The following is a 26,506-nucleotide window of genomic DNA, read 5'->3' as shown; positions in this document are numbered from 1 at the left end:
AAGTGGGAGCTAAATGATGAGAACACATGAACTCATAGAGGAGAACAACACACACTGGGGCCTATCGCAGGGTAGAGGGTGGAAGGAAGGAGAGGACAAGAAAAAATAACTAAAAGGTACTAAGCTTAATACCTGGATGATGAAATAATCTGCACAACAGACCCCCATGGAACATGTTTATCTGTGTAACAACCTGCGCATGTACCCCTGAACTTAAAAAAACACCCAAAAAATCACCTAAAAATTATAATTATGTATATTTGTGTTAAAAACTGTACCCTATAAATATGCATACACATAACACATTAAGTTTTAAAATTACAACATAATATATATTTCTAAAAAAAAAAAAAGAAATGAGTAGAACTTTGGGGCTTATGGGGGAATGAAGTCACCGTTAGGAGTGAGAAAAGGAGAGTGTTGCTCTCTGGGATTCTGCCAAGCCACTAAGCATTCCCATGCCTTGAAGGTAGATGTTCTGATCTGCCACAGAGGCACACACAATTCAACTTCCCTAAGCGGCTTCATGGACCAGCATCCTCTTTCTGCTCCTCTCCCCGATCCTCCGTGCTTCCCTCCAAGTAATAGCCATGTGAGTGGCACCAAGGTTCCAAGAAAACAGCAATCAAATTTCACTTCACAGAGCAATCCAACATGCCCCCACATCCAGAGATTTGTCTTAACTTTTAATTCACACAGGATTCATTGAGAGATTTGTCTAACTTTTAATTCACACAGGATTCACAGGAAAACCTATGACACCTTGGTCAGAGATTAAATAACAGAAACAAAGATGGTGGATCCAAAAGAGAGTGTTGAGTCTGTCCTGTCTAACCTTCTCACTTTACAGATGAAATGATTGCCAGAGAATTACACAACACTGAAGAGGGGCTAGAATCTGGGCCTCCAAACTCTCAGTCCAGTGCTCTTTCGAATCCATCATCCTGCATCCCGAGAGAGGCAAAGGGAGACTGAGTTTGTCTCCCACTGTGGAATTCCTGATTGAAGTGAGGAATCCCTGTCAGGCCCTCAGCCACAGGTACCAGGCTTTGGCAGGTGGTGGAGGCCAGCTCTAACCGGAGAGAGCAAGGGTGTTGGTTTTAAAGAGTGTTGCGTTTGCTGAATGCCAGTTCCACTCCCAACTAGCAAGGACATCTGTTCTAGCACAGGTTTATAAAAAATGACTCTGAAGTCAAACTGGGCTTGAATGTCAGCTTCACTCCTCACTGGTCCGGTGACCTGGAGCAGGATCTCTGACTTCTTTGGACATCAGTGTCTTGTTCTAAAACATGGAAGCAGTAATAGTATCTGCTCTATAAGGCTGTTGTGGCAATTAAACTAGACACTGGATTTGAAGTGTTTCATATACAGTAGCACCTAGTATATTAAGTGTTCAGTAAATGTTAAATTATAATTGCTATTGTTTTCATTGTTGCTTGCTCAAGTTACTTAGAGACTCCAAATTTCAATGTCTTCATTTGTAAAAAGGGAGTTAAAGCTCCACCTTGCTGCAATCACAGTGCTGATTCATTGAGATCCAGCAGCAAAAGCACTTAGCACAGCACCAAACACATGATGGGCCCTCAGTCAGTATCTTTAATAAGTGAACTGGAAGAGATTCCTAAATGTCAACAGTATCTCAGCCCTGCCTGCCATCCCTGTTCCAACAACAGAAAAAGCTAGCTCTGTCTGACTAAGTGATTCTCTTTCCAATACAGTTAAATGAAACCTAATGACATGAACAGATCCCAGTTTCCCAAGAGTAAAAAAAAAATCAATAGCACCCAATAAATAATGAATGCCCTTTTGTGCATCAGTAACAAATGCAACGCTCCAACCACGCAGAGCAATCTTTCTACCACCAAGCATGCCAAACAAAGGCAACAAAATCCATAATCATAACCTCAAACCAAAGTTGTGTCCTGAAGCGGCCTCTCTTCACAAATAATACATTGATAGTGTCCAACAAAGCACCTCAAAGAGAGGTCACTAGGGGAAAGAAAATAAAGCACAGTACACTGAATAATATCAGAATGTCTCCTCTCATTAGGAAAATTTAACACTTCAAAAACCTAAACAAATAGTACCACCAAAACTTTTCTCTGTCCCTTGTAATTTACAAGTATTCTAAAGAGGCCGATAGGGCGTACCAGGGCCAAAAATTACCTAGAAACAGTGGTCTTTCCTGATTGCTCTTATCTCTAATGGGAGGCAGAAGGATTGCAGGAACTAGAGAAAACCTCATCTCCTCTAAGCCACAGTGTGAAAAGTCCCACATTAGAGATATGTTGTTTCTAATTCAGGCCATGTTTTCTTTAAGCTGGAACCTGAGGTCACAGAGTTCAACAAAGAGCATCTTGTCATATCAATGTATTGGTAAAATCTGAAACATTTTTATATTGAAGCAAGCAATCATGTTATGGGGTAGAATGCAATACATGTCAGGCTTTTAAAACCAGAATACTTCAAATAGATGTGCTTGCTGTGTGGGATTTCACATAGTGCCAGCAAGCTCCTGAGGGTTCAAGTTTACCTTTCATTCACCTTCACCATTAAGAAGCACTGAACTAACATACTAGATCTCTTGGGATTCCATTTATGCTATAGATGCCATTATAAGGAAGCAAAAAGACCGGTGGTCAACAGACTTTTCTGTAAGGGCAAAATAACAAATACTTCAACTTTGCAAGCCATACAACCTTAGTTGCAACTATTGAACTCTGCCAGTGTAGTGTGAAATTACCCACAGAAGTTATGTAAGTAAATGGGCATGGATTTGCTCCAATTAGACTTTATTTACAAAACCAGGCAATAGGCCAGACTTGGCCCAAGGGCCTTAGTTTGCCATTTCCTCTATTAGACCGTCCCTAGTCATCAATACCTAATTAAGAAAAGGTTATTGTACAACAGTCCAGACTGTTAGCTTCATGAGAGCAGGGATCTTTTTAATCTAGTACTTGAAATGTCTAGCGTAATGCCTGGGCCCCCTAGGTGCCAACAAATGAATACATATATAAAGGAAATTTTAGTTTCTCAAATTAGTCTGTGTTCTATTAAGAGCCTGAAGGAATGGAACTCAAGAGAGGTGAGATTTGATTAATAGTTCTTAAGAAATTTCCAAATAATGCAGTAGTGCCAGTCCAGTGGGAAGAACAAAATATCAGCCTCTGAGAATGAAAGAACGGGCATCTGAAAGGAAGGAAATCATGCAACATGGAAGATGGGAAGAAGCAAATGAAAAAGGAGGGGTCCGGTGAAGAAATGCAGATCGGCAGGGCTCTGCTTTACTAGTTTTCCTCTGGTGCAATTAACAGGACTCCAATTCTTTATTTTAACTTTTATTATAAAGGGAACATGTGCAGATTTGTTACATGGGTAAGTTGCATGATACTGAGACTTGGGGTCCCAATGATACCTTCACTCATGCCATAAATATTGTATCTAACAGGTGCAGAACTCTAATTCTGATTGGCTTAAACTGAGACAGGATTTCATCAATTCATATAAATGAAGAGTCTAGGGCTGTAGGCATGACTGGATCCAGATGCTCAAACTATTTTATTAAGAATTTCTCTCCTTCCCTCAGCTGTTTTCCTCTGGGTAGTCTTCATTCTTAGGCAGTCTTTCTCCTTTTAGAGGCAAGCTGATTGCTACCAGTAACTCATGGCTTGCATTCTGTAATGTAGTAACTCCAATGGGAATAGCTCTCCCTTCTCTGTGGTTTCAGCCTAAATTTTGTGGCTGACTCTTATTAATCATCTGAGTCGGATATCCACCCATAAACCAATCATCATGGCCTAGGAAATGAAGTGTCAAGAATGACTGTCTCTCAGTTCAGAGTGGGGTCACCTTCACCCAAACCATGTATACCAAGTTCAGGAAGAGGCAGTCCCAAAGAAAAATTTGAATGTTGTGGCCAAAAGCAAAGTCAAGGATGTTGAGCAGGCAAAAACAACAGACGTTCACGAACTTTGCCTGCTTCACCAATTTTCCTGGGCCAACTCTGCCTACCCTCAGATAGCTCGTTCATCCTACCCAACCTACAGGCTTCTACCCTTTCTTCAGCAGCCTAAGTCAGCCACCCTCCATAACCACCAGCACTTCACTGTGAAAGGGAAAAACTGACACCATGTGTGTTAGGTGTCATTACAGGGATGCTGATCAGCTTTCCCGTCTCTCATCCCCAAATTAAATAAACTCCCACATTATATAATCCTTAGCCCCTCAAATTTTGCCTTCATAAATCTCATCACCCATGTCTTAATCCATTTTGGGGTTTCTCCACCAGGCTGTGAGCCCCATGAAAGGAGCAACCATGTCTGCACTAACTCTTAAGCATAGAGGGTACTTGATAAATATTTACTGATTGAAGAAATAAACATAGACTTTGAAATTTATCTTGAGAGCAAAAGGAAAATACTCAAGGATGCTCAGTAACCATTGCTTTCAACTTCCCATCTCCAATTTACTTACTCTGTTCATCCATATTTTTTTTCCATCCTTAAGACCCATTCTAGTTGCCCCTTACCCCCCATAATGGGTTCCCAAATCCCTGATACCACATCAATCTCGTTCTCCTCTGAACCACAGTGATCATTAGCACTATTTTTCATTTATTGGCTCATTGTGTTCTGTCTTGGGACATTTCTTGAACTATATTAAACTGTTTAATTCCTCTGTGTAGCTCTCTAATTGTTCAGGTAATTACTCAGTTCTTCAAATGAACTAAGACAAACCAGGAGCTAGACATCTTTGTAGCACTCCAAAACTTAACATTGTGATATACAAAGAGTAGATTATCAATTAAATGTTTATTGAGATATTGATCATGCACCTTTTCCCAAGATGCCAGGGTATAATAAAATTATAAAATCCAAGATGTGTGTTTTTATCTGCAGGATATTTTTTATAGGGCTAAAGGGACATTTGATTCAAATACATTATTTCTAGGAAAGAACATGTCTAAGTTAACACAAACTTTTAAAATTGGGGGCATAATAATACATAGATAATATGATAAGTATCTGTAGCATTAGACAAAGTTTCCTCAGCCAAGGTGAGTCTCTTTGACACCTCACATGTAAAGTAGAAGCAACCATATCCCTATCACAGGACTGTTGCACATATATCTTATGCTACATACACAGTGCTGAGCATTATATTGAGGACATAGAAAACATTTAATACACGTTGCTGTTGTTAATACACGAAAGTGTGGGATTGCAAACAAGATGTACTGTGACATGATTATAGATAAAACATTTACCAAGCTGGGGTCCCTGGACATGACCAGCAAATTGCAATCTAACTCCACATGGTAAGGTCTGAATATAAGTCCTTGAACACCACTGCCATAGGAAGAGCTAAACTATGTATCAGTCACTCAACTGTGTCATGTATCGGATTTCTTTTGGCATTTTCTCTCACTTCCCCAGGAATGTAGCTTTGTTTTTTGCCACCCTCCACAGAGAAGAGATAGTTGCAACACACTAAACATCACCAGTATATGTGCCTGCCACAAGACAGAAGGAGAAAAAAAGTGTATCTAATCCAAACAGCTCTGAATTTTCATGTTGGACACATGTCAAATTTTTAATGATGCAAATAATTCATAAAAATTTATAAGCAATCAGAATGGATAATGAAATTATCATTCTGTGCTTAAAGTGATGAAATTAATGATGACAATTCTATGAATTTTCTTTGATGATTGATGGAGGGAATAAACCAGATTTTATTGTGCTCATAATGAACTGTCAGAGCCTAAGCTACTCGTAGGAAAGGGGGAAAACGTGTAGGCAAAGCTTAAAAAACACATAGACATCTTTAGAGAGGGATGGAGACTGGAGTTTAGCTGTAAAGTGGTGCAGTATCGAATCTGTTCTTCTCCATCATGGAAAGGAGGTGAAGCTATATGACACCACTCAGAAGACTGCAGAGTTGTCGTCTTATTCCTATAAATCTGGAAGCTATAAGAGGAGAGTTTAAAACACAAATAGTCACAGAATTCTGATTTTCAACATATTTATTTATAATGTTTTACTCTAGGACAAATGCATTTTTCTTCCACTTTCTCATTCTCTTCTCATTCCTCTGTGTGTGTGGGTGGGGGTGTGGTGGGCGTGTGATTGACCTTGTATCCATCTGGTACTTGATATTTCCACAATATTGTGAGACAGACAGTCACTGTTAGCCAAAGCATTCTCTGCTCATCCAGCAGTTTTTCAGAAACAGTGTAAATTGGGGTCCCAGACATGCTTCATGAATCAAGCCTTCTTAACTGTGTCTGACCTTGTGAGACATGTTATAGTCAACATTCATTCAACTCAGGTTCAATGCTTAATTTACTGAATGAGATATTCCATGTAAAAGCATTTAACACCATTGCTGGCTCAGAGTAAGCACTCAGCGGATGCTTTGTTACTGTCATCATCATTTGCTGGGAAGTGGGAGAGTCACTAGTATAACTCCCAACTAAGAGTCACTCTTGTAGTAATCCTTTCAAAGTTGCCATTCCAATAGTCACTGTTCCAGTGTGCCCACTGACAGCTAGAAATTAGAGAAGATGGCTTGCCTGGGGTCAGCATCTCAAGAAAACTGTGTAATTACTCTTTCCTTCCCTCGTGATTGGATAACCAAGACCTGTCCTGCACAGTAGGTATGGAATGGAGCCCAGAAATCTCTTACAATACTGCATCCATCCTCCCTGCAAACCATAATTCTCAGACCATTGTCTTGTCCCACCTAAGCTATTACACGCTCCTCAGCCTCTCCTTACTCTGAGCTCCTGTGGGCTTGACAAATTTTCACCCTAAATCACATATTGCTAACATTTATTGAGAACTCTCAATGGTATCTGACAGTTTGCTAAGACCTTAACGTACACCGTCTCATTTAATTCTCACCTCCCTGAGACAGAAGTGGTATGTATCCATTTACAGACAAGTAGAGAGAGGCTCAGAAGGGTGAGGGTACTTATCCAAGGTCACTTAGCTAACTAGTGATCTGCATATATCTGGTTTTGCCATACGTGTATAGACACAAATGCCTGACACAGGAAACCAAGGTGTGTCTGATTCCAGAGTTCCAACTTCAAAATGTTACATGATAATAATCACATAATTATGTACACATTGTATGCATATACATCATGCATATATCTACACAGGAATCATTATATCACTCCCTTGCCAAAGACATGATGGTAGTGATTAATAATTAAAATATTACCTTACTCAGCCTGGAGTTTAACAATGTGAGATTTTCCCAGGCCCTCCACAGTAACAGTCAGGGAGTTGGAGGTGGGAGCACCGTCTCAGGGTCATGTAGACTGGCAATCACTCAGGGAGCACAGAGGGGAGCAGGGAAAGATGCATAGATAGAAATATCTCCTCTATCCTCTTCCTTTTCTGCATCTCCCAGATAAATTCCACCAATAACTCCACCCAGAGCAAACTGAATGGCTGCCCTCCTTTCTTCTAACCAAGCCTCTTAAGTGGTTTGATTATTTTCTCCTGCATTTCAGCTATCAGTTTTATCTCATGTCACCAAGACACCAGTATATGTCTAGGAGAGGATACCCCGGGGCTCAACATCCCTTAGAGATTGTTTTTGTTATCTAGAACTGATTATTAGCTAATAAGAAATTCTTTGGTGTATTGGTCAAACTCTCTCAAACGCTAACCATTCATGATTGTCTTTGGAAGAAGGGTCCTAGAGTCACAGAAATTTGGGAAATGTTATATGCTGTGGCCCCTTTTGAAAATCTCAAATGCACAGTAACATAATAAAGGCTCTGAGAAATCCTACATGAAGGAACCGATCTTTGTTCAAGCCAGTGTTTTCTGAACTTACTTCCTCATGAGACGCTTCTTTCTTATAAATACCTGTATCACCTGCTAACTATACTGCCGGTACTGGAGTATTACCACCTAGGAACTCTGGAACTGAGCCACAGAGAAAGATTATCAGCCAAATGAATTTAGTCACTCAACAAATACTTTTAGGATACTGGGCTCCAGAGACAAAAGTGAAGACCAGGGGTTTAAGTTGATCCCTTACTTCTGTCCACTTTGAAGCTGTGCTTCCGTACCCTGTTATCCCTTTAGTTCACTAAAGGAGGGAAACACAGAAGGAGGAGCAGCTTGTTAGGGACCCCTCCTCCATCTGGTCTCAGCTCAAGCACCATGTCTTCAGACAGGCTGTCCCCTGACTATCCTACCTAATGTGGCCCTGCCTCAGTTATTCTGTGTGTCCTGACTCTGTTCTACTGTCTTCACAGCTCCTATCATTCTCATTTATTTGATTATTGTCTGTCTTGCCCACACACTAGGAACTCCTTTCTGAGTGCAAGGATTTTCTGTCTTATTCATTGAGTCTTGCCAGAACCCAGAACAGTGCCTTGGGTGCTCACTATGGTTTGGACAGGTGGATGAATGGATGAATGGAGGAACATCAACAAATAGGGACTAAGGAGACTCAATCAGTAAACTTGCCCCCACCACTGGAAAACTCAGAGGATACAGCAAGGACAGCTGTCCAGTCAATTCCCTGTTGTCTCTCATTCTTTATCACTGCTCCAGCTCTCATCTTGTCCCCCTCACAAGCCCACAGTAGAAGTCATTTGGTTGGGACCTGGTGACTCATCTCCATTATAGATACAACTATTGCCTTCAGCAAGGAGTCCCTTACTGAATTAATTTATTTGGATTAAAATATGGAGAATCAGAGGGCTCAGAAGTCTGGAGGACCCTGGAACTAGCCTGGGAAGTCCTACAGTGGATGAATGGGGAAGGGGCAAGTGGCAACACTCTGGTAGAGTCCTTTGAGGTTGGGCAACTACAGAGGAAATTCTTCTTGTGCTCCTGTATAGACTAGAGAAAATCACTGTGTGTAGCACCATTTAATATCACTGTGGCAGCTACTAGTTGAACAGTGCTTTGTATACGCCCGATGCTTTATGTGTTTTATTTCATTTAACCTCGTGATACCTTCATATGTGGTTTTATTGAACTTCGTAAGAGCTCTGATAACTTTTCAGGTGAGGAAAATGGAAGCCCAAAGAATTTAAGCAGCTTCTTATATAGCATTTAAGTGGCAAAGAAATGATTCCCATTTGGAGTATTCTATATGTAATGAATGAAAATTATTCTGACATTGTAACTCTAAAGTAGAACTATTTCAAAACTGATGATTCACTCAAAAATATTTGTCTGAAATATGTCAGACATTGACCTAGGCACAGATACAACAGAGAAAAAAGCAAGATTTCTTGTCCTCCACAGACGTTGGCTTCTAGTTGGGGGATACAGGCAATAAGCAAACAAAAACAGAAATAAAACACATGTCAGGTGGCAATAAGTGATAAAGAAAAAAAAAAGCAGGGAAAGAGAATAAGGAGTGCTAGAGAAGACTTTGCTTTCCTGACCATCCTGCATAAAGTAACATTCCCAGCACTGGTGGAACAAGCTGAGTGATTCATGCAGAGAGATGAGGGAAAAGTAGACTGTGCATAGGAAATGGCAAGCACAAAGACCCTGAATGGAAAGCATGCTTGGACCTTCTGAAGAAAAGCTGTATGAGATTGATGCAGATGAAGCCTAAATGAACCAGAATGAGAGTGGTAGGAGATGAGGTCAGAGGCAATGAAGGTCCAACTCATGTAAGGCCTTGTGGATCATGGTGAAAACACTGCCATTCATTCTGAGTGAAAAGAGAATGCAGTTGAACAGAGGAGTGATGAGAGCTGACTTGCATTTTAAAGGATTACTCTGGCTTCTGGGGGCTGTGGAAAATAGGGCAAACAAAAAAACAAGTTAGAAGGCCATTGCAATAATTCAGGGAGGAAATTATGGAAACTTGGTCCAGGGTGAAATGAGTGTAAGTGGTGGGAAGTGGTCAGATTCTGCATTAGGTCAGATCTACATTTTGAATATCAGACCAACAGGTTTGCTGAGGTATTAGGTATGGGATGTAGGCAACAAAACAGAGTCCCAATGACTCTACACTTTGGGCTTAAGCAACTGGAAGGATGGAGCTGCCAACTGCTGACCTGAGGAAGACTTCAGAAAAGCCAGTGTGGGTTTGGGATGGGGAAGGTCAGAAGATGAGTGTTGAACATATTCAACACGGGGAGGCTATGAGACAGTAGGTTGGTCAGTGCTGGCCAGGATTTCTCAGCTTCAGCACTACTGACAGTTGGGGTGGGTAATTATTTCCTTGAGGACTGCCCTGTGCACTGTAGGATGTTTGGCAGCATCCATGGCCTCCACTCACTAGATGCCAGTAGTAGTCCTATCTCCCCACACCCCCATGTAACAGTCAAAAAATGAGTCTCCAAACACTGCAAATATATTCTGGAGAGCAAAATCACCCCACTGCACCCACCAATTGAGAACCATTGGTATAGACAAAGAAAAGAAGAAATCTAAGGTCTGCTAAGTATGCTAAAATTTAGGGAGGAGATGAGGAAAATCAGCAGAGGGGACTGAGGAGGCCTGGCTGGTGAGACAGGAGGAGAGTCAGAACAGGGGGGCTCACACTCCCCTTGCTATTCAAATGATTTTAAGTCGTTATCTTGATAAAGACCTCTACAAGCAAGTCCATCATTAAGCATAGAATTTTATAGTGAGCTGATTATGGCTCATGCTGAATGACCCAGCTGTACCAAAGAAAGGCATTTTTAAGTTTAGTTGTGGCCTTCTTCAAGAAAATCTCTGGCCAGACACAGTGGTTAACACCTATAATCCCAGCACTTTGGGAGGCCGAGGCAGGTGGATCATTTGAGGTCAGGAGTTCAACACCAGTCTGGCCAAAATAATGAAACCCCGTTATCTACTATAAATACAATAATTAGCCAGATGTGATGGCAGGTGCTTGTAATCCCAGCTACTGGGGAGGAGAATTGCTTGAACCCAGAGAGCGAAGGTTGCAGTGAGCTGATATCATGCCACTGCACTCCAGCCAGGGTAACAGAGTAAGAATCCATCTCAAAAAAAAAAAAAAAAGAAAGAAAAAGAAAAGAAAACCTCCAAATTCAACCAGTTGGGGATTTTTGTTTTTGTTTGGTTTGAGGGGGTGTTTTTGTTTGTTTGTTTTTCAAGACAGGGTCTCACTCTGTCACCCAGGCTGAAGTGCAGTGGCTCAATCTTGGCTCACTACAGCCTTAACTCCCTGGGCTCAAGCAATTCTCCTGCCTCAGCTCCCTAAGTAGCTAGGACTCTAGGCATGCACCACCATGCCTGGCTAATTTTTAATATTTTTTTGTAGAGCTGGGGTTTCACCATGCCCAGGCTGTTCTCTTAACTCCTGAATTCAAGGGATCCACCTGCCTCAGCCTCCCAAAGTTCTAGGATTACAGGTGTGAGCCACTGTACCCAGCCTCTCTACTTGGGTTTTTAAAGGGCTTTGTAAACTTCTGTCACTTGTAGGATCTTGTTAGTAATAGTAGCTACATTTATTCACTGAAGCCATATCATGTATTCATGTGTTAATGCTTTGCCTGAATTATCTAATTCAGTCTTTACTAACAACCCTGAAGTGGATGCTTTGCTTATTCCTGTTGTGCAGATGAGGAAACTGATGCTCAGATCTCCTGCTCGCAATCACCCAGCTCCTAGCAAGCGAAACCAAGATTCAAATCAGGCCATATAACCACAAAGCCCATATTTATAACCACAGCATCTCTAGATTTCCCCAGAGGCTGTGCCTGGCTTTACTCTCTCCTATTTAATTTTCCAGAGCCTTGAGCCTCACCCAATGTGGTGGAAAGCTTAAAAAGTAAAACAGCACCTTACAAAAGAGCGATAGGAATGCAGAGGTACCCGGAAGCGGACAGGTTCCAAATGAATTTAACTGTACACCGTGAATCCATTTCTAACATGAGAGAGGAGAGAAGAGGATGCAGGAAGGAAGGAAGCAGGCAGGCTAGATGTCTCTCTCTCTCTCTCTCTCTCTCTCTCTCTCTCTCTCTCTCTCACACACACACACACACACACACACACACACACACACACACTCACACAGAGTCCACTGAAAAAAGATCAGCTAACATTTGTAAGACCCTTAGAAACATTAAAAGGTTTTACAAATATTATCTACCCCAGGGGTTAAAAAAAGCAAGTTTTGTTATTGTCAAATGCATTGAAAGAAAAGTTCCAGAGGTGAGTGATTAGCTCTTGTGTTGGGCACTTTAGACACTCTTGGTATCTGAACCTACCCTCCCTTACGTTTACATCTGTCTCCTTGGGACTGAGATAAAGGAGAGTATGAATACCTTTCAGGAGAAAATGCATGGCGGAAATATCTGCTCACTTACTTTACCTGGGCAAAGGACATGAAGGTAGTTTTTGTTGGAAGGGAGCATACATGTTGGCATTCAAGGAAATTGAATTTAATTCTGGCTCTTACCAGTTGGTAAGCCTTCAAATTTATTATTTCAGAGGAAAAACTGAGTACCAGTCATCAAGTTTTAGTTATGTCTGGACTTAAGACATTTGGCCAGTGGAGCCCCAGTGTTTTTTAAGAGCTTAGGAAACTATCTGAATCTTAAAAGTAACCATATAAACTCCAAAATATATAAAGATAACTATAAAATCAAAATGATATTTAATCATATGTCTTTTAAATTTAACCTATGTCAACTAGTCAATTATAATTCAGTTAAACTTTCAGCTGGGTGCAGTGGCTCATGCCTGTAATCCCAGCAGTTTGGGAGGCCAAGGCAGGTGAATTGCTTGAGCCCAGGACAAGCTGGACAACACGGCAAAACCCCATCTCTACTATAAATACAAAAATTTGCCTGGCATGGTGGCACATGCCTGTGGTCCCAGCTACCCAGGAGGTTGAGGGGAGAGGGTCACTTGAGCCCGGGAGGTGGAGGTTGCAGTGAGCTGAGATTGCACCCATACTCTCCAATCTGGGTGACACAGCAAGACCCTGTCTCAAAAACAAACAAACAAAAAAAACCTTTCATACATTTTTTTTTGCTATATTTTTTTTCAAAGATAGTCTTATTATATTTGTTATTTTGTGGGTGAGGTCCCAAAGTAAGAGTGGCTAGGCCTTGTGGAGAACTTAACATAGCCCTAGTGGTCAGGGTAAGGAGCCCCAGATGCAACTGGGAACTCAGGTACTATTTTCACTCCGCTGTGATGGTGTCAGTATACAAGGGTCCAGTTATTTCCCTCCAGTTGAGATTTATCACTTTTCAAGAACAACTCCCTGGCTGCAGGTTGAGCCTATGTCATGCACTTGGCCCCCAGAGCCATTTCCCCAATTATTTAAGACAACACCTCAGTTCTTACTGAAGGGCATTTAGCCAGCTGGTCTCATTCATCATTTCCTTTTGAGATTCCTGGCATTCATGACCACTCCTAGTGGTTTCTCATAAATGTTGAAAAGAGAAAATAAAAACCAAACCCATAAGCCAGTCCCTGGGGAAAGAGAGAAGCATGGCTTACAGTGTCCTCAGGGGTCCCCTTTAGTAGGATGATGGGAACCCAGCCCATGAAAGCAGCCAGCCCCCGCCCTAATGCCAACCAACAACAGCTTCCATAATCCCCTCTATCAAAGGCAACCGGGAGGTCTCACGGGATGGGGCTGGCTGCTTGGAGGGTAGCCAAAGCCCTGAATGGCTATCCCTGAGCACTCCTTAGCACTGCTTCTGTGTGCCCACCACAATTTGGGTCCCCTCTCAGAGCCACAAATGTTAGGGACATGCAAGTGCTACTGAGGTTGGCTTTGTGGTTATTGCTTCCATGTGAGATGCTCTGTCGGGAGTGCCTTTGATGTGGCTAGGGCTTTTCCTGGGAGCACTTGACCATTCGTGATTTGAGAGACATTGGCTGCCTGCCTTAGCTCTGGGAGGTGTTGACACGCTTGCTCGTTCCGGAACCTAGACAATGCCTGTGTCAGGCTTGGCCAGCATAGCCAGGCCTCCATGCAGCTCTCACACAGTGGGTAGACCCTGCCTCATCTGACACTGGCAAAACAGGGATGTCATTTTCAAGCCACCAAAATCATTAGGCAGGCGTTTATTGAGTGGCTACCATGGACTTTATATAATATGCAAGGGCTATAAAATATGTCTGGGCACTGCATAATGTGATATTCTAAGTGAGGACTCCAGACAAACCAACAGAACATAAAAGTAAAAACAGGATGGTATGATTAAGTAACAGATAAAGACATTGTATCAGTTCACTATTGCTGTGTAACAAACCACCCCAAAACTCAGAGGCTTAAAGCCACAGTCATTTACTCTCATTTGTCACCTGAAAATTGGTTGGAGGTTGGCTGATCCATGCCACAATCAGCTGAGTGGCTCTGCTTCAAGTTCTGGGTCTGGCTGGCTTTGGATTGTCACTGTGGGTTGGGCCCAGGTTTACCCCACTAGTTCATTCTGCAATCCAGGCTGAAGGGACAGCAGCTACCTGGAGGAGTCGTTGCTCACAGTGGGACAAAGGCACAGGAGAAAAACTCAACCACTCAAGCACCATTTTAGGCCTGTGCTTATATCACATCTGCTAACGCCACATTGGCCAAAGAAAGTCACATGAGTAATTTTTTTTTGTATTTTTTTTTTATTATACTTTAAGTTCTGGGGTACATGTGCAGATCATGCATGATTGTTACATAAGTATACACATGCCATGGTGGTTTGCGGCATCCATCCCCCAGTCACCTATATTAGGTATTTCTCCTAATATTATCCCTCCCCAATCCCCCCACCCCCTGCTATCTCTCCTTTAGCACCCCCATCCCCCGACAGGCCCCAGTGTGTGATGTTCCCCTCCCTGTGTCCAAGTGTTCGTCACATGAGTAATTTTAAAGTCAAGCTGCTGAGATGTATACACTGCCTAGGAGACTATCTTGGTCTATTTTCTGGTGTTTATAACAGAATACCTGAAACTAGGTAATTTATAAAGAAAAGGAATTTATTTCTTATAGTTATGGAGGCTGAGAAGTCCAAGGTCAAGGGGCTGAGTCTGGTGAGAGACTCTTGCTGTTGGGCACTCTGCAGAGTCCTAAGGTGACACAAGTCATCCCATGGCAAAAGGGCTGAGCACACCAGGTCAGGTCTCTCTTCCTCTTTTTATAAAGCGACAAGTCTCAGTCCTTTGATAACCCATTAATCCATCAATAGATTATTCATAAGGGCGGAGTCCTCATGACCCAATCACCTCCTAAAGGCCCCATTCCTCAATGCTGTCACATTGGAGATTAAATTTTAAAATGAGTTTTGGAAGGGACAATATTTAAACCATAGCAGAGGCCAAAAGAAGTAATCACATCAACAAATCCCACATCAATTGGACAGGAAGAAAACTCTTCTCTTAGAGAAGGCAGGAGAGTGTGAATCCCATTGAACAATAATCTGATCTATCCCCTGGGGTCGGGAAAGGCCAGTGAAGGAAGATAAGAGGATTGTGAGTGAGAAGTGTTCCAGGCACTCAGAGACGGAAGTCAGAAAAATAAGAACAAGTCCTTTTACCGTAGCTGCCAAAAAACTCAGACTCAAATTCAAGCCCCAATTTTATTTTTTCCCAGACAGAAAACACAAAAGCCATTGCTCAGATAGTCTGGAAAACATTTGCAATGTCAGCTCCTATCTTGATGTTTCATCCTAGTACTGGCACTTAGACTAACTTCTTGTGCATCTTTGAGATGTCGCTGAATAATTATCACCACCCTTTTAGGATTTATTGAGAATCAGGCTAGTAAGTATTTTCTCATCTCACAAAAGAAAGCTAGGAGAGAAGCATTGTAGACATCTCCATTTTACAGGAAGTAAAATAGAGTCTGCAGGAGAGGCAGTCAGCTGTTGAGCATCACTCAGGTAGAAAGTGGCACAACTGGGTGTAGAAGCTAGGCTGCCAGATTCCAGAGCCTGAGCTCTTAATCCCGTGCTGCCGGGATAATGCTAACTGCTTTGTATTAAGAACTTACAGTCTCCCATTTAATTGGGGGCCAGGCAGATTGGAAACCCTATAAGGTAGATGCTATTAATATGCCCACTTTACAGACATGAAGACTGAGACCTGAGAGGCGAATAAATTTGCCTGAGATCATAAAGCTGTTAGATGATGGATATAGAACAGTCTTGGTCCAAAATTTCTTCCCACTGCACCAGCTTTCTCATTTGTAAATGAGGGGCATAGCCAAAGTGGTCTTCTGGACTTCTTTCAGTTCAGAGGCTGTTATTCTGTCTCTCCCAGTTTTTTTTTTTTCCCTCATGGCTCGTGCTTTCAGAGAAGCTGGCTGGCAATACAAAGGGGTTTGCAATGCATTTTGTAATTCCCCTGGCCCAAGGCTGCCAGTGGCTTTTGCCTAGCTGACTGTAGTGTGGGTTTTGTAAACTCTTGAGTCTTCTGGAGCCTGCAAGCTTCTGTCTTAAGGCAGATTCAAGTTCTAAAGACACAATTAGCCAGGGTCTCCCAGTTATTTATGGGAACCACAGTTACAAACCTAATAACCAGCTCAGGTTACAAAAGTAATTATAGAAAAAACACCCAGTGTTGGGAATTAAACAGGAGTTGGTTGGCAGAGTCACTGAGAGGAGGGAATAAATGAATGCTTTCCCTGTAACTTCATGGGAGCTCCTTTGTGTGTCTGCCATGCAATGAGCAGTTCATTTTCTCTAAAGTTACTCAGAAACTCAGAATAAACAGCTGATTAGAAGAAGGCAACTACGTGATAGAGATGGGGCAGAAAAGCCGTAGACTGGGAAGACAGAGACAACATTTCCAAGGACAACAATCTCACCTCCTTCTACAACAAAAGGGGAGATGTTTGGGCTGCACCGTGAGCTCCATTTCAGAGAAGGCAACACTGAAATTCAAATCAGGTGATGTGCTGTCATCTCTCTAATTTAGCCTTTGACAGTTCTTCCCTATGCCATCCTGTTGCTTAGATCCTTGGAAAATGTAGATTTTCCTGTTGCCCACCTCTATATTTTCTTATGAGTCAACCTTTGATGAATAATGCAATCTAAGCTTTCACAGCTGAATAGGATCTCAAAATAATATAGGCTCAGCTGGACTTCCAGTCCCCGGTCCTGCATATGAAGAGCTTGGAAGTCATTGTTCCTGTCCTCACCACAAGAAAAAATGTTGAACAAACTGAAAATCAGCATCTCTTCTTAGGACCATCAGAGAATTGAAGTTACAGGGCAAACCACTGCCCCCATAATTGGAGAGACAGGCAGGCAGATACAGAGCATCACACCTGACTGGCGCAGAAGCTCAAGAGCGGAAAACACCACTGAAGCCAGTGCTGGATTTCGTTAACTCAGTACATTAACAAAAATTTGCATTCAACAAAAACTAGAAATCATACTTAAAAACAAACACACACAGCATACAGAGACAGAGCAAGCATCAGAACCAGACACAGATATGGCAGAGATGCTGAAATTATCAGACCAAGAATGTATAAAAACTGATGAATACACAAAGAGTTCTAATGGAAAAAGTGCAAGAAGAGGTGGGTAATACAAGCAAAGAGATGGTAGCTCTAAGAAAGAACCAAAGGAAATGCTAGAAATCAAATACCCAGGCTCTTGGTTTTAGGACCAAAAAAATCATCCACCTCCTCCATTATACAGGTATGCAGGCTGTGCCAATGACTTGGCCAAAGTTACGCAGTTAGTGGGAAAACAGGGATTGAGATACAGGTGTTCTCTGTGTGCATGAAGTGTGGGATACGTTATTCCCTCCAGCCTTGATTCCATAGGCTTTTACTGAAAGTTTCCTCTGTGCTGAGCACTAAGCTAAACAACTGGAATATAACAGTAAGTAAGATGGACTTGGTCTCTGTCTTTATGAAGTTTATTACATAGAATTTTCCTCACTTCCTCTTTATCCATACCCAATAATGTCTGTGGATAAGCAAGCATTATTAAATGTCATTTTCAACTTGAATCTCATTTCCACACATTTGTGTATGTGGAGGAACTCAAAATTTCATGAATTCATTTTTTCAGCAAGTGCTTATTGAGTATGCCCATGTGCTGGGCACTGTGCTAGAAGCCAGGGGTACAGTGATGGGGGAGACAGGCGTAGATCCCTGCCCTGTGAGCTCACATTCTGGCCAGAGATCAACCAACAAAACAAATAAAGGAGTATGTCATACAGGTGACGGTTGCTCCTTGGCGCAGTTTTAATGTTCCACCTTATTTAAATATCCCCCTCTGCCTGCTTTCTGATAAATTCAAACTCCATTTTCTGCTTTCTTTTCCTCCATAGCAATAACCAGATTTGTGATATATATAGGGGGCATGGAAGATCTGGTGACAAGGTGGACGGGTAGCAAAGAAAATAAAAGAGTGATGTCTGGGTGGCTGGCAGTTCCTTTGACTATGTGAGGGAAGCCATATAGGAACAGATGTGAGGGAGAAAAGTTCAAGCTGAGGTTTGGACACATTTGATCTCAGACTCCTGGAGAGGAGACATTCCAGCCGAAATGTCAAGGAGGCAAACCAAAGCCTTCATCTCTGCCCCCCAGACAGCCCAGTTTCTACAAAGCAAATGCCTCGCTTATGTAGATAAGAGGTAGCTTAGCTTTTCTAGTACACTAAAGAACCCAAAGCCCAGCCTGTCAATTAGTTTGGATGGGACACACTGCGATGGCACAATTGATTCCCTTGGAGTAGAATATCATGTGGTCTGCCTCAAAGGCAGGCCAGAAGATTTTAATGCAGCTGTCTCCAGGCAATTATTAACTTTCCTTCTTAGCAACGGGACCACGGCACTTTCATTCCTTGAAATGACACTTCTTTCTTGTTAAAGCCTGCAGTTAATTTTATGAACTGCACCAATTTAACACCCAGTTCACATGAGCCATATACCTTGAATAAATGTAAATCCAGTCTCCGAGACACGAATTATGGCCTTATGCTGAGCATCACCATGGCAACTAATGACATTCCCCCACCCCCGACCCCAACACCAACCTGCACAAAATCCAGTTCTCCAAGGGTCCTTATTTGCCTAACGTGGATGTGTTCTTGGCTTACTCACATATGCATTCATAAATATCACTCTGTTGTCAAAGGTTTGCAGTGGATGTTTACTGTCATTTTGGGAGGTATATTCCCTATGTGGCAAATGTTGTTTTTTGTTCATGGGGGGAAAATTCTAATGAAAATTACTGTGTGTATTTGATTAGCAACATTTGTTGATAACATATGGTCTGAGGAGGCTTCCGCAAATAAGAGGCTTTAAATAGTAAACAGAGATGTGACTGTGAACAAGCAGATGCTCCCCAAACACACAGAACAAGGTGGCTTTACCCATAAATTCTTCTGAGCTCCGCTCTCCCAAGAGGCTATTCCTTTCCCTCCTTTTCTCCCCCAGATCAAAGTGTTCTATTTCAAAGTGGTGGCACTGTGGAACAGGTTTGGAGAAAAAATGTGCTGAGACTTTAAAAGTCACCCCCATGCCCCCAAATATGAATTATCTGCTACTCATGTTTATTATTTGATAATGATGTGGTGTGAGTAAATGAGTCAGCCAGCTCCAGTGGATCAGGAAGCAGCATTTGGGCACCACGTGTCTGAAATGCTATGATACACAAGCCCCAATTTTCTAATAAACTAAGTGCTAGAAAGAACTCCATGAAGAATTTGGAGCAGCAAATTGGATCCCCACGGGGTGAGCTGTCCTTGTAAGTGCATGTTTACAGTTTGTCTTTACGGATATGCCCAGGTGAGCATACTGCTAATCTGCTAATGAAAATAAAAGTATTTCCATTAGGCCAACTCAGCAATTTAAGTGTTTGTGACAGAGATTTGCAAGCTTTTTCTATAAAGGACCAGAAAATAAAAATTTTTGTTTTGTTGGCCATATGGTCTCTGTCACAACTACTTAATTCTGTCATTGCTGCACGAAAGTAGCCGTTGATAAAACATAAATGAGTAAGCTGGCCATGTTCTAATAAAACCTTATTGATGACCATCAAAATTTGACTTTCACATAATACTCGTGTGTTATAATATATGATTCCTTTGATTATTTTCAGTCGTTTGAAATAATAAAGCCATTATTAGCGTATGAGGTATACATAAGCAGGCCCATACCCATGGGCCATAGTTTAACAACCCCTGGTCTATAATCCTAAAATGAAGACTTACATTTTTTAGTGCTTTCTATATGCTAGGTATTGAGGTAAGCACTGCATATGCAATAGTTTATATCCTACATATCCTTCCATCAAGGACTCCATCGTCTGGGTCAGTTCTATATTCTTAAGAGACAGGGTATCACTGTGTTGTCCAGGCTCAAGCAGTCCTCCCACCTCAGTCTCCTGAGTAGCTGGGACTACAGGTGGAGACCACTATGCTCATCTGGCTATATTTATAGTAAAAATATTCTCATCCTAATTTATAGATGTGAAAGCTGAGGCACTCTCATACCTTATAAGTGTTATTTCTGCACGTGGCATCTCCCCCAAAAGAATGTAATATCCATGAGGGCAGAATTTACATCTCTCTCACCTTTGGATCCATACCAGTACCTATCACAGTGATTTGCATACAGTAGGCATTCAGGACATGTTTCCTAAATGAAGCACTAACTGGAGATACAATTCTAAGCAGCGAACATTAGAGCATCATCTGATGCCAATATGGCACTTTTAGGCTAGTCATTACGCTGTTCACCTGCTTATTTGCCACTCTCTTACAGGAAGTATTTGGCTTGGAATAGACACACATGTCCCAATACACATTACTTCATATTTGGAGATGCCCCTGTGGGTGATGGCATTTCTACAGTCTCTGCTTATGTGCTTGTGGCTGAAAGGACCAAAAGTAATCATAGCTGCTTATTGTATAACTTGGTGGCACTTTCTATCACTATACCGTTGGCAGCCACATCACTGCCAGCCCTTGGAGAGCCATCCCTCAGCCTTCATGGATTGACGCCTTGCTCCCTAGAGAGCTGTTATATGCTGAGTGTCCTTTGCATGCTGCCAGCTGCTGTGTGCATTTCAGAGAGTTTGTTTACTCAAAAAAAAAAAAAAAAAAAAAAACCTCAAAGAGATAAAACTCTCAGTTGAAGGTAACAGTCACACCTTTGGTTATGTCATGTATCTCATCTCTCTACAATCCCCTGAATTTGGTGACATGGTTATTCTGAATTTGTCAGTTCTTTCTAGTTACTAAGAAATGTTTATTGTGTTCCAGGTCCTGTGTCGGGTGAAAAAGATATAGAGATAGATAGATAGATAGATATAGATACAGATAAAGATTTTTTTTTTTTAATAAACCACAGCAAAGCCCTGTGATTTAATGCATGGGCTTTGAAGTCATAAACTCTGAGTTTGAAGCCCAGTTCTGATTCTAGCTCAGTTACTCAATTTCCCTAAACCCTAGTTTCTCTATTTATAAAGTATGGGAAATAACAGAATATACTTCACAGAGCTGTCAGAAAGATTAATTGAGATAAATTCATTAAAAGCACTAAGCTCCGGTCCTGGCAAACCATAGGTACTCAATAATTGGTGGCTTATTTTTACCGTTTTTGTAAGCTAGTCATTCAGTGTGAATACAGTGGTAGAAAGGACGGGATCACAGAATAGGGACACCTAACCCATTTTACATCATCTACTCTGTCTTCAGAGAGAAGTTAGTCCGTTAACCTTTCCAACTTCTGCTTGCAATAAATATGATCCACCTCTGGTCTTTTCAAATCAAAGTGCAATTGTATTTCAGTTTTAAGAGTTATTCGTCTTAATAGCCACAGTCAATTGCACAGCAAGGGCAAAGAAATGGGCAGGGAACAATGTGACAATGAGAAATAGATTCATTTTTGGGTACGTGGCCCCACCAAAAGGCCAAGGTTTCCGAGGCTTCTTCCACCGGCTAATTTGTCTGTGTGGGATATAGTGCTCTGTGAAGTATGTTGAACATGTGAAATAAATTCAAAGTAAAAAGGCAGAGTGGCACAAAGTCCCACCAGTCTTGAAATAGAACTTTCCCTTTGAGTTACAGAGATAACTTATGTTGATTTAATCAAGACATAAAGCAGTGAATGACGGAAGGAGCAAGGGAGGCAACAAACTTGGTGTCCCGATTAGGAGTTTGAGTTGTGAGGTCTAACTGCCATGGATTCCCTGTGTGTGACCCTGAACACATTATCCAGCCTCTATGTGCCTCATTTATAACTCTGGAGGTGATAATTGTAGACATTTCACAAGATGGCCAAGAGGTATGGCTGTGTCACACTTTTGAGATAGGAATTTGTGCACATAGTAATCTGAATAAATATTAGCTATGTTTATTATAAATATAGCCAGATCTCTCCATGGCTAGAAAAGGACAAAGAATGAATATTTTCATGACATTTTTTCCTACAGTGGAGAGGAAGATAAGGAAGGGTGCAAATATTTAAACCTTCTTGATTTTCCTAAGAGTAGGAAGCCTTGACAAAATGAGGCCAGAATTTTCACAGAATCCAGTGACTGTGGCTAAGACCAGAAGTTTCATGTTAACAGCCAGTGCCAGCCAACACCTACTCCTGAGTCCAGGCTAACCAGACTGGGGTGGCATTGGATCAGAGCTAGCTTGATGGACATGTGACCAGTACAGCTGCACAGCTCCTACATTCAGACGGGGCCCTCATTTGGTTTAATGCTCTTTTGTTGCCATCTTGAAATTCTTAATCATTTTATCTTCGAGCTTGTGTTTGCGACATCCCATGGAACGATGGAGTGTGCAATTGAGCAGAGGAAATACTCAAGAAAATGAAAATGCTTTATATCTTAGTACCTTGAATGGCACTTTTTCTGTGTGTTTTGTTTTGGAGTTTTTGGAGTTTGTTTTTTGTTTCATTTTTTAACAAGGAGACCTGCCTTTGTTATTTGCACAGCGCCCTGAAAATTACACAGCCAGTCCTGATTAGATGAGGGAACTTCTCTTTTAGCCTGCTTCACTGGACCAAGTTAGCATTTTGAAATCTGATAGTTAAATAGTTAAATTGGGATTCATCAGTGACCTAACAACTTGAGGTGAGCCAAGGGTTGTGGTGGGAAGCACAGCTGCAGGACCTGGTAGAAGGGAAAAGCAGCTCAGTGTCCAATAGGACAGGGATTGTCAGGGCAGCCTCCAGCGGCCTGAATTACGTCCAGCTGAGGGGTTCTTGGAAGCATTGACTGCCCCACAATCTGACACATGTTACACGCCTTACGAGCTGCGCATCTTTGGGTAGCAGCAGGGGTTCAGGCATCCTGGGTTGGTACCCACTGATCAGGCCAGGAAATTCATACACACTGAGAACAGTACCATGGAAACACAGTGGAGTATCCCCAGGACACTGGGCTCAGGTCTCTTTGAGGCTTAGTGTTAAAGCTTCTCATTTCAGAACTCTTTTGGTTTCCAGCAGGAATCTTTCTCATCCCCATGACCAAGTATAATGAATGCCCAAAGAGATGTCTTGTCTTTTATTTTTATTTATTTATTTTCTTTTAGAGACAGGGTCTTGCTCTGTCACCCAAGCTGGAGTATAGTGGTGTGATCGTAGCTCACTGTAACCCCAAAGTCCTGGGCTCAAAGTGATTTTTAGGCCTCAGCCTCTCAAGTAGCTAGGACTTCAGACATGCATCACCATATCCAGCTAATTATTTTATTTTTGTAGAAAAAAATAAAAAGCCTGGGTCTTTCTATGTTGGCTACTCTCGAATGTGTGGCCTCCCAAAGCACTAGGATTACAGGAGCGAGGCACCACACACAGCCATCCAAAGAGATTAATAGTACAATTAATCATAAATAAATTCATGGTCACATTTTTTGCCAGTGTTGCTAATCATTAATAATGCTTATTACTGATAATTTTCACAATAATAGCAGCAAAAGCTGTAAAATGAGATTTTGGGCTCTGGTCCAACTTGGTCATGATTCCCTGGAATAAAATAGGCAAGATCTTTGTGTATCTCCTCAGTTTTCTCATCTGTGAAATGGCAATAGCTATTTTACCATTCATCTGTGTAGTAGAAAGGGCAATGTCAATCTTGCTTTCTTTACACGGGGTCAGATACTTAGTAAAGCACTAAGATAAATATGTGTTGGGTAGATGTCACAAAGGATACAAAAGCGCCGGGCGCGGTGGCTCAAGCCTGTAATCCCAGCACTTTGGGAGGCTGAGTCGGGTGGATCACGAGGTCAAGAGATCAAGACCATCCTGGTCAACATGGTGAAACCCCGTCTCTACTAAAAATACAAAACATTAGCTGGGCATGGTGGCACGTGCCTGTAATCCCAGCTACTCGGGATGCTGAGGCAGGAGAATTGCTTGAACCTGGGAGGTGGAGATTGCAGTGAGCCAAGGTCGCGCCACTGCACTCTGGCCTGGGGCCTGGCGACAGAGTGAGACGCTGTCTCAAAAAAAAAAAAAAGGATACAAAAGTGCAAGATAAGGGCACTGAGTTCTAGTGTTCTAAAGTACTACAGGATGACTATAGTTAACAATAATTTTTAGCATATTTTCAAATAGCTAAAGAGGATTTTGAATGTTCCCAACGCTCAAAAAAATGATAAATATTTGAGGCGATGGCTATGCTAATTACTCTGATTTGATTATTACACATTGAATACGTGTATCAAAATAGCACTCTGGGCCAGGTGCCATGGCTCACGCCTGTAATCCTAGCACTTTGGGAAGAAGAGGTGGGTGGATCACTTGAGGACAGGAGTTCTCAACCATCCTGGCTAACATGGTGAAACCCTGTCTGTACTAAAAATAAAAATAAATTAGCCAGGCATGGTGGCAGGCACCTGTAATCCCAGCTACTTGGGAGGCTGAGGCAGAAGAATCGCTTGAACCCAGGGGGCAGAGGTTGCAGTGAGCTGAGATCATGCCACTGCACTCCAGCCTGCGTGACCGAACAAGGCTCTGTCTGAAAAAAAAAAAAAAAAAAAAAAAAGTACTCTGTACCCTATTGTGTTAGTCAGGGTTCTCCAGAGGAAAAAAACTAATAAGAACTGTGTGTGTGTGTGTGTGTGTATACACACATATATATACACACACACACATATATATATATGGGTGTTTATTAAGTATTAACTTACATGATCACGAGGTCCCACAATAGGCTGTCTGCAAACTGAGTAGCAAGGAGAGCCAGTCTAAGTCCCAAAACTGAAGAACCTGGAGTCCAGTGTTTGAGGTCAAGAAGCATCCAGCACAGGATAAAGATGTAGGCTATAGGAAGCTGGGCCAGTCTCTCCTTTTCACGTTTTTCTTCCTGCTTTATATTTGCTGGAAGCTGATTATATTGTGCCCACCAGATTAAGGGTGGATCTGCCCTTATGTTAATCTCTTTTAGCAAAACCTACACAGACACACCCAGGATTAATACTTTGTATCCTTCAATCCAATCTAGTAGACACTCAGCATTAACCATCATACCTATAAATATGTACCATTATTACATGTCAGCTAATCATCAAGTAAGTAAATTTAAATAGATAAGCAATTATCACTATTACTAGAATACATCTCCTTACTTTGGAAGGGAAGGCAGCCAAAATTTGTAGGGTTCTCAACCTCTTCCAAACTTGCAGCTGTTCTTTACAGCTAGTCTGTGAAATGAGCTTATTTTATAGCTGAGTAAATTGAGGTACAGGGACATGAAGTCCTTGCCCTAAATTTCATAGTTTGCAAGTGACTAAGCCAGGATTTAAATTTAAAATATCTGGTTCAAAACCCTTACCATTGCTGAGACAAAGATTTCCCTATCTTGGGGTCTTGCTGCAGTTGCTAACAACCACTTAGGAGTTTCTATCTGAACCTCAAACATTTTGCTGATGTGTTTGAAACCTGTCACTTTTTGTCCTATTTCATGGCCTTCTCCATGTTCTCTCTGTCTCTACTATGACTGATGTGCTTTCGTTTCATGCACTGAGATCCCCATGGATCTGGTTTCCCCTCATCTCAATTTTCCTGGTCTTCTTTTGTCAGCTCTTACTAGATTCCCTGTGTCTTTGAGTTAATAGGATTTATTTGATTAAAGACAACACTGAGACTAGTAGGCAGGTTTCCATAATTTACAAAAGAAGAATACAAACTTCCAACAAACACAGGGTAAAATGTTGAAGCCCACTAGTAGTCGGCAAAATATCCATGAAAATAACAATGATAAAAAAGGCCAGAAGAAAAGGTGAATAATGATACTCAGACAAGAAGGAAGCCTGTGATTTGCACTCCCATTTCCAAATGGTGGCAGGAGAGTCACTGCCTTTGTGTAAAGCATTTTGGGAATAGGCATCTCAAGCCTGGAAAGTGTGCATTGATGAGCACAGCTCCTGGAACCATGTAACATTTCTAAATGTTTGTTGATGAATGAAGAAATGATCTCCCAGCTAGGTCTCCATCCCAAGGAAACAATCAGAGATGAAATCAAAAATTAATATCTAACTCCTAGCAACTCAGGAGACTGAGGTGGAAAGATTGCTTGAGTCCAGGAGTTCAAGACCAGCTTGGACAACAGAAACACCCATCTCAAAAAACTA

General features: G+C 41.7%; 1 protein-coding gene across 41 annotated transcripts in view; it reads left to right on the top strand.

Annotated features, from left to right (window-relative positions):
* CADPS (calcium dependent secretion activator) overlaps positions 1–26,506 on the top strand; it is a 471,326-nt gene that overhangs the window by 249,808 nt on the left and 195,012 nt on the right. The window lies entirely within an intron of this gene.

The sequence above is a fragment of the Sapajus apella genome, unplaced genomic scaffold (genome assembly GCF_009761245.1).
Source record: "Sapajus apella isolate SASKATOON/1434 unplaced genomic scaffold, GSC_monkey_1.0 scaffold23, whole genome shotgun sequence".
Lineage (NCBI taxonomy): Eukaryota > Metazoa > Chordata > Mammalia > Primates > Cebidae > Sapajus > Sapajus apella.
This window is presented reverse-complemented; position numbering and strand designations above follow the sequence as displayed.